We start from the raw sequence: 7,410 nt of genomic DNA on the forward strand, positions 1-7,410 counted from the left end.
GGTTGTGTCCAACCAGCAGATGGATAGAGAACTGAAAACCGAGCTGAGACCTCTTTGCATCCAGTCCAGCTCCTCAGTATTTACATAGACAAGCAGTAAAGAGAAACTCACCTTAAACTCCTCGTTAACTTAATATTAACCAGACGAAGTAACATGTGTGGACCTCTAGACAACTTGTAGAGAACAAGAGATATGCAGGAAGCACCATGCAAGGTGATAGTCATTTAGTCGGTGCAAAGCAATGGGTCAAATAACACATCAGAAACCTTGGAAAGCCTCTGGAATAGTAGGAAGAACTCAAGAAATGAAAATTATCAGGTAAGACCTAGTTTCTCCTTCCATTACGTAGCTTCCCACTATTCCAGAACCTGTGGGATGTTCCAAAGCAATCAGAGTGGGATCCTGGCACCACCACCCTAAGGACTGAAGCCCCCCAAAAATGGCTTCCAGGTTCACCACAAAGTCCACCCTGTAGTAGTTGGCAAAGGTATGCAGCGTCAACCACGTCGCTGCCTTGCTAATATCAGCCAGAGACAGTAAGGTAGTCTCCGGCCAGGATGTTGCTGTATGACTCAAAGAATGAGCCTGCAAGGTTTGAGGAGCCTGCTTCCCTGCAAGCAAATAGCATGGCACAATAGTCTCCTTTAGCCATCTAGCAAATGTGGGCTTGGAAGCTATAAGACCAAATCTCTACTTTCCAATAACCAGTGTGTCTGATTTGAGAAACTCATTTGTGATTTTCAGATATCTGAGGACTCTACGCACATCGAGAAGCTTCAAGGAATACCAAGCCTCTTTGTCCTCTCTGCGAAAGGACAGAAGCTCCACCGACTGAGATGAAATGCTGATACAACTTTTGGAAAAAGGAAGGAACAGTGCACAGGGAGACCCCGCCAACAAAAAAGCGAAGAATGGGATCTCGACAAGAGCGCCTGAAGCTCTGAAACCCAACGTGCCAATGGCACAACCACCAAGAACACCATCTTTAGCATAAGATCTTTCAGAGCGGCCTTTTGGACTGGCTCAAAAGGAGGCTCCTGAAGAGCCTAAAGGACTAAATTAAGACTTCACTGGACATGTTGTACAAAAGGAGGGAGCAAGTGGCCTGCTCCTTACAAGAACTGAATAATATCCAGGTGAGCCACAAGTGAGAGATTCTTCTGCAGTCAGCTTCTGAAACAGACCAAAGCCACAACCTGAACCATGGCTCTTCTCACTCTCAGCCCCACATCTGGTGAGACCCATTCTGCTGTAATCAGGTCTTGAATGTCTGGATTCCGATGAAGGCCTTTGAAGGACCTCTAAGCCCACTCATGATCCAAGAAGATGGAACACTCCTAACACCGAAGTAGAAGGCCCCTCAACGGAAAGCACCGCCAATGCCTCAGAAATAAATATACCAAGCTCCTGTCTATGAAACAGTACTCGGGTCATCCCCATCCTCAGGACAGAGCTCTCTCCTCTAACAGCTCCTTCAATGATGGAATAGACTGAATAGACTGAAGTCACATCAGATAAAAAGAGAGAAGCAGAGGTAGACCTCCATGAGTGGACAGATGAGGCTAAATGAGATCTCTCAGAAGCTGGAGGGGCACCAGGGTGAAAACCTGAAGCACCTTGCAGTAACTCTGACTGTCCCTGCTTCAGTAAACAGGCCTAGTGTAAGAGCAATATAAATTCCAGAGAAAAAGATCCCGATGCAGCTGAGTGATCTGTCAGGCCCCGAGGTTGTAAAATGGTGGCTGTGTTCCATGTGTTATCAGAGACTAATCCTCACTGTCAGTCGCCCCCCCCCCCCCCAAAAAAAAAAAAAACTGCACCTGTTCCCACGCTTTCCTGCATCAAACCGCACACCAGCCCTGCCGGAGAGCCCAAAGTCCCTGGTATATTCGGATGCAGCGCCAAATTAGAAGACGTGCTACTGCCAACTCTTTCCCCTACATCCTGTTTGATTCCCAGCTTGTATGCACTGCACCACCCTGACGCTAGCTAGAGATCACACAGCGGGAAAACCGCTTAACTGCCTCCGTGGGAGTCACCATTCACCCTGACTGGTACAGCGCCTCACAAGTCCCAAGCGATGAGTCAGGATCCATCCCCTGCACCACATACAACTTGAAGCCCTCCAAGCGGTTCTTAGTCAAACTTTAATCTACCTTACCACTGCCGGCTGCTCCCCCCAAGGTCACAGTCTGCACAAGCCTTAAGCTGGATGAGAAATAAACTGAAACTATCCCAAACAGGACCGCCGAGAGGGGGTGGGGGGCAGGGGGGACAAAATTCCCCAGGTCTCCAAGGGGGGCCGGGCGCCTAAGTCCCCGATCTCACCCACCCTCGACCCCACCCCGAGGCCGCCGCAGTCCCCACCCGCCCGCCACCAGGCCGGGCCCCCTAAATTGAAATTATCACAGTGCCTCACCTGTCACCTCCATGACTGAAAGCACAGCAGCGGCAGATCGAATTCGCCTCCCTTCAGGCTTTCCCTCCCTGTGTCCCGTCCTCGTCTGATGTAACTTCCGCGAGGGCGGGACAAAGGGAGGGAAGGCCTGAAGGGAGGCGAATCCAATCTGTTGCTGCTGCGCTTTCAGTCACAGAGCGAGGTGATAGGTGAGGCGTTGTGATGATTTCAATGCAGAGGGCCCGGCCCGGTGGCGGACGAGGGAGGCAGGTGGGGAGTGCGGCATGGCGGCCCAGAGGCAGCAGCGATGACGATCTCGGGGGTGGCCTTGCCCTGGGCCCGGCCCAGTCTCTCGGCGGCCCTGATTCCACACTCTCCAGTAAACCTCTTTTTTACATTTTTTTTTTTTACCAAAAACAGCTCCACAGGAAACGGGGGATTAGTGAAGGAAGAGAATCCGCAAAGCTCAACTGAAGATCAGTTGGCCAACTGGACTAGCAGCAAATCACTCAGAACCAGAGGCTGAAAAGTGTGCCCATCCACCTGCTGGAGACAGAAATTCTGAGGAGCTGGACTAGATGCCAAGAAAACATCTCAGCTCAGTTTTCAGTTCTTTATCTCCACCTGCTGTTTATGGACACAACTATCCCAGAGGTTCTGGAATTCAGTAGTGGGAAGCTACGTAATGGAAGTCCAGTATGGCACCATTCCACATGGGTTCCATTACCAACTGCTGGAACAGTTCTCCTTAGAAAGAATCCAGACCTCCCTATTTTTAGGATATTCTATAAATCAGTGTTTCCCAAGTCCGGTCCTGGAGATCCCCTTACCAGGTTTTCAGGATATCCACAATGAATATGCAAGAAAGAGGTCTGTATATAATGGAGGCAGTGTATGCAAATTAAGTTCATGCACATTCATTGTGGATATCATGAAAGCCTGACTGGTACATCCAGGACTGGACTTGGGAAACACTGCTGTAACTGAATAATCTAAACTACTTCCCTTTCACAGCTATATTTTGAATGTCTTCAATTAAATCTGTCCACTTCTGTAAAAGAGGCCTGTATATAACACCAATGTAAATACATTTTCCAAACTCTCTTTCCAAATTGACTCAAAGTGCCTCTTCCTTGCCCTGTAGGTCCTGTAATTGTGTGGCTTTAATATCTTTAACATATGTTACTCCCTTTCCCTTCCTTTCCTGAATAGATTATAGCCCGGTATAACTATATCCCTGTCATGGTTTTCTGTGAACCTTGTCTCCAGGACTGCCAGTAAATCCAAATCAGCCTCTTCCATCATAGTCTCTAGATCCAGAACCTTATTTCCCATACTACAGACATTTGTATATACTGCTTTCCAAATATTGCCCCCCCCCCCCTCCCATTTCTGTAGAAGTATGTAATGCTTCACTTACCTGAGGGTTTTGACCAATCTGCTCCAATGATTCTAGTTTAAAGCCCTCTCCAGTAGATTAGCCAGTATGCTGCTGAAGACACTTCTTCTGTTCTTTGACAGATGGGACACCATCTCTGCTCAGCAGCCCTTGGAAGTCAGCCCAAGGTCGAGCAAGCCAAAATGCTCTCAACACCCCCACATTCATCTCCAGGCTGTGAGCTTCTGTGTCTTAGCCTTTACCCTCAACAGGGAGGACTGACGAGACCACTGCCTTCACACCTTCTTTATAAGACGCTGTAAAGGGTGTGCTTTGTATGTGATATAATTTTGCTTTCACAGATAACTGTGCTTGCCACAGTGAGATTGGACAAATCAATTTCCCGACCTGTAGGTCATGATCCCTAGTGGCTCACGACCTGGGCAGGCCCTCCATAAACATGGGGGGGGGGGGGGGGTCACATACTTTTGACTGCACAAATGGGGCTGCAGACATAGTAAGATTACTAAGTGCTGCCCTTCATACTGAGTTAACATTGCACACTGGACACTTTCTGGTGTGATGGATTCCCAGCTGAAAGAAGACCCCAAGAAGACTTAAGGACATGAGCCTAATTATCTGCAACCTCTGACACAATAATATTTTATGTAGACACTCAAATCTTGCGCAAGTTGTCCTAATATTGTGAAAGTGGGGGCAGGGAGTGGCCTAACAGAGCAAAAGGCTGGAAACTGGAAAGCCCAATTCAAATCCCACGGCAGCTCAATGTGGCCTTAAGAAAGTCACTTATCCCTCCATTGCCTTGGGATGGCCCAGGGGTGGCACGAGTAACCTCACTCCATTTAAGGCTCACACCATTTAAACCAACACACATGTGGCTGCCCCATGAGCCATTCATGGCTCACTGCTTGTGGACTAATGCTTCTTGACTTTACATAATTCTGTTCTGCTGGCAGGAAACTTGTTGCTTGCCAGACATGACTTTATTAAAAAGTAAATAAAGACACGGCTGTCAAGCTTTTGGATCTGCTTAATAACAGATTTTTATAAGCTGTATTTTTTCTTATCTTATTTTTAGAGCATAATGGAATACAATATTTATACTCTTATTTGATTACATGATTGTTGATGGTGTATGACAAATATAAGATGGTAATGCTAAAGAAATAAAACTAGAAGAACCTTTTGTCTCCTACAGAATACAAAGGACCAATGGCACAGTTTGAACTGCTTTATTGTTTCAAGGTAATTGTAAGTATTGTGCACTATTTTGGTTTCCACATCTCAAAAATATATATTTGAAAATTAGAAAAGGTACAGAGCAAGATGACCAAAATGATCAAGGGGCTAGAATGACTTTCGGGCTAAAGAAGATAGGGTTCTTCAGCTTAGAGAAGAGACAACTGAGGGGAGATATGAAAAACATCTACAAAATCTTGAGTAGAGTGAAAGGGATAAATGCACATTGAATGTTTACTCTTTCAAAAGTAAAAAAGACTGGGGTACATACCAAGAAATTATAAAATATTTTAAAATAGAAGGAAATATTTTTTCACTCAAAGCATAGTTATGGTCCAGAACGCAATGCTATAAGATGCGGCAAAGCAATTAGCATAGCTGGGTTTAAAAAAAGATTTGGACAAATTCCTGAAGATAACATCCTTCAACCCTATTAAGATAGGCCCAGGGAAAGTTAATTTATCTCTTGGGGTAGGTAGCAAGGAATGCTGCTAGTTTTGGGGAGTCTGCCAGATACTTATGACCTGGCTTGGCCAGTATTGGAAGCAGGATACTATGACAGACAGACCTTTGGTCTGACCAAATACAGTAATTCATATCTTTATTATGAACCATTTACAACCAAAATTGTGGCAGTGTAATGTTTCTAAAAAAATAAGTGCTGTAATCATCGCAATAAGTAATACCTTTCTTAAAAGTAGCAAGATTTTTTTTCCAGAAAGACTCCTTTACAATTCTATTTGAATGGAATCTGAGAGAGAGCAAAAAGAACAAGTATAAAAGAGGTTGATTTCCAACATTTTTCTTTGAAAGAAAAAGTTCTCATCTACTATTCAACCCCACAAGAACATAGACTTATGGGCGATGAATTGGGGGGAGGGGAGAATAAACTGATAGAAGTACTGATCTTAGAAAATGCCAGTTCTAATGCTCAATTTCTTCCTTGGCAGAAAACAATTCATAACTGAGGTGTTAAAATGAGATTGCTTCAAAATGAAATTACTCCCAAACCAAATCATCTTGAATTTGAAAGAGAACCAAGAACAAAATTAAAAATTAAAACCTCCTTACTCCCCCTATAAAAATTTTCATACAGCATAAACCTCAAACTTACAGAAAGCACAAAGCTCCAACTTTGAAAGATCCCCCACTTGCAAAGTCAGGTCATGACAGATGCAGGTCTGTTTTGGTCAAATAGCTGAACACTACGTTTTGATTACTTTTATTAGAATGTCCTATTACAAAATAATATAGCATCCCTACAGAAAAACTTTTACATCCAATATCCGAGACTCCCAACTTCTCGTTAATCTCTGTTTAAAGCATCAAGATGTAAACTCAAAAGTCTAAGTCACCTTCTGGCCTTTAAAGCAGCAACTACTTGGCCTATCAGCTAGCAATCGAGGTTCTTTGACTGCCATCCCTTCCCATAATCTGCAAAATCACAACCTGGCCTCCCACAACAGCCTCCGCATGCCCCGGTGCTCCCCCCTCCCTAGGAATCTTCTACCGCATTAGTGCCACTTTCTATCCCCCCCCCCCCCCCCAAGTCACTGGTCAATACATGCGACCCGACACCCAACCTCTATAAAATCAATTCCAAAGCAGGGCCTCTCGAAAAGAAGCGTGCTCCTGACCTGTTTAAAGGACCCTAACCTCAGCCAGCATCAATCCTTTCTTGCAGAGAGCACTGAAGTATAGACCCGCCCAGACCCCTCTACCTGCTGCCCGGAACAGCCGCCACTCTCCCTCCTATCAGGATTACACAGACAATATGGCGAAAGACACACCACTCCCGGCCGCCAGCCGCAAGGACTAGAGCGAGGCTAGCCGGAACCGGAAATGTGGCATTCCCCAGTGCTCTGCAGCGACGACATTCCGGCGGCTGTGCGGGGTGGAGCTTCGCGAGACCGTGCCTTCCTTTTTCGTTCTGCAGCAGCCTTTAGATGATATTCAGTTTGGACGATTTCTCAGTACTGCTGCAGTTTACTTCATTTAGTACCGAACAGGTTCAAAGAAACTAAGGCCGCTCAGCAAGCTCAGATGCATCTTCCTTTAGCCGGAGGGAAGCCTGGGAATGGTAGTTTCCTATTGCCAATATCCTGTAGTCTAGCTTCTTAATTAAAACAAAAAAAAAAAAAAAAGGAGGGGGTAGTTTATTCCCCTTCTACCCAAAATAACAGAACACGCTTTATAAATCCTGCCCTCACTATTTCTCTCCGGGTAGTAATGGTTTGTTGATGTGTACTGTGCGTACACATTGAGAATGCAGTCAGCTTTTACAGGACATAATAAGTCATGTGGGTGTAAAGAGCTTCTAACGTGGGCTGGAAAAGCTCAAGCAGGTTTCTACCTGTAATCTGCAGGAAAAGTA

The 7,410-nt window shown here is 45.4% G+C and overlaps 1 protein-coding gene across 1 annotated transcript in view; it reads right to left on the reverse strand.

Moving 5' to 3' along the window:
- Window positions 1–6,839, reverse strand: part of CSNK2A1 (casein kinase 2 alpha 1) — a 235,371-nt gene extending 228,532 nt beyond the window's left edge. The window contains 1 exon segment of the mRNA XM_030211651.1: window positions 6,758–6,839. The gene's annotated coding sequence lies outside the window, so the exon portion shown is untranslated.
- Between the last annotated feature and the right edge of the window lie 571 nt (window positions 6,840–7,410).

Source organism: Microcaecilia unicolor, chromosome 8, assembly GCF_901765095.1.
Source record: "Microcaecilia unicolor chromosome 8, aMicUni1.1, whole genome shotgun sequence".
In the NCBI taxonomy this organism is placed as follows: domain Eukaryota; kingdom Metazoa; phylum Chordata; class Amphibia; order Gymnophiona; family Siphonopidae; genus Microcaecilia; species Microcaecilia unicolor.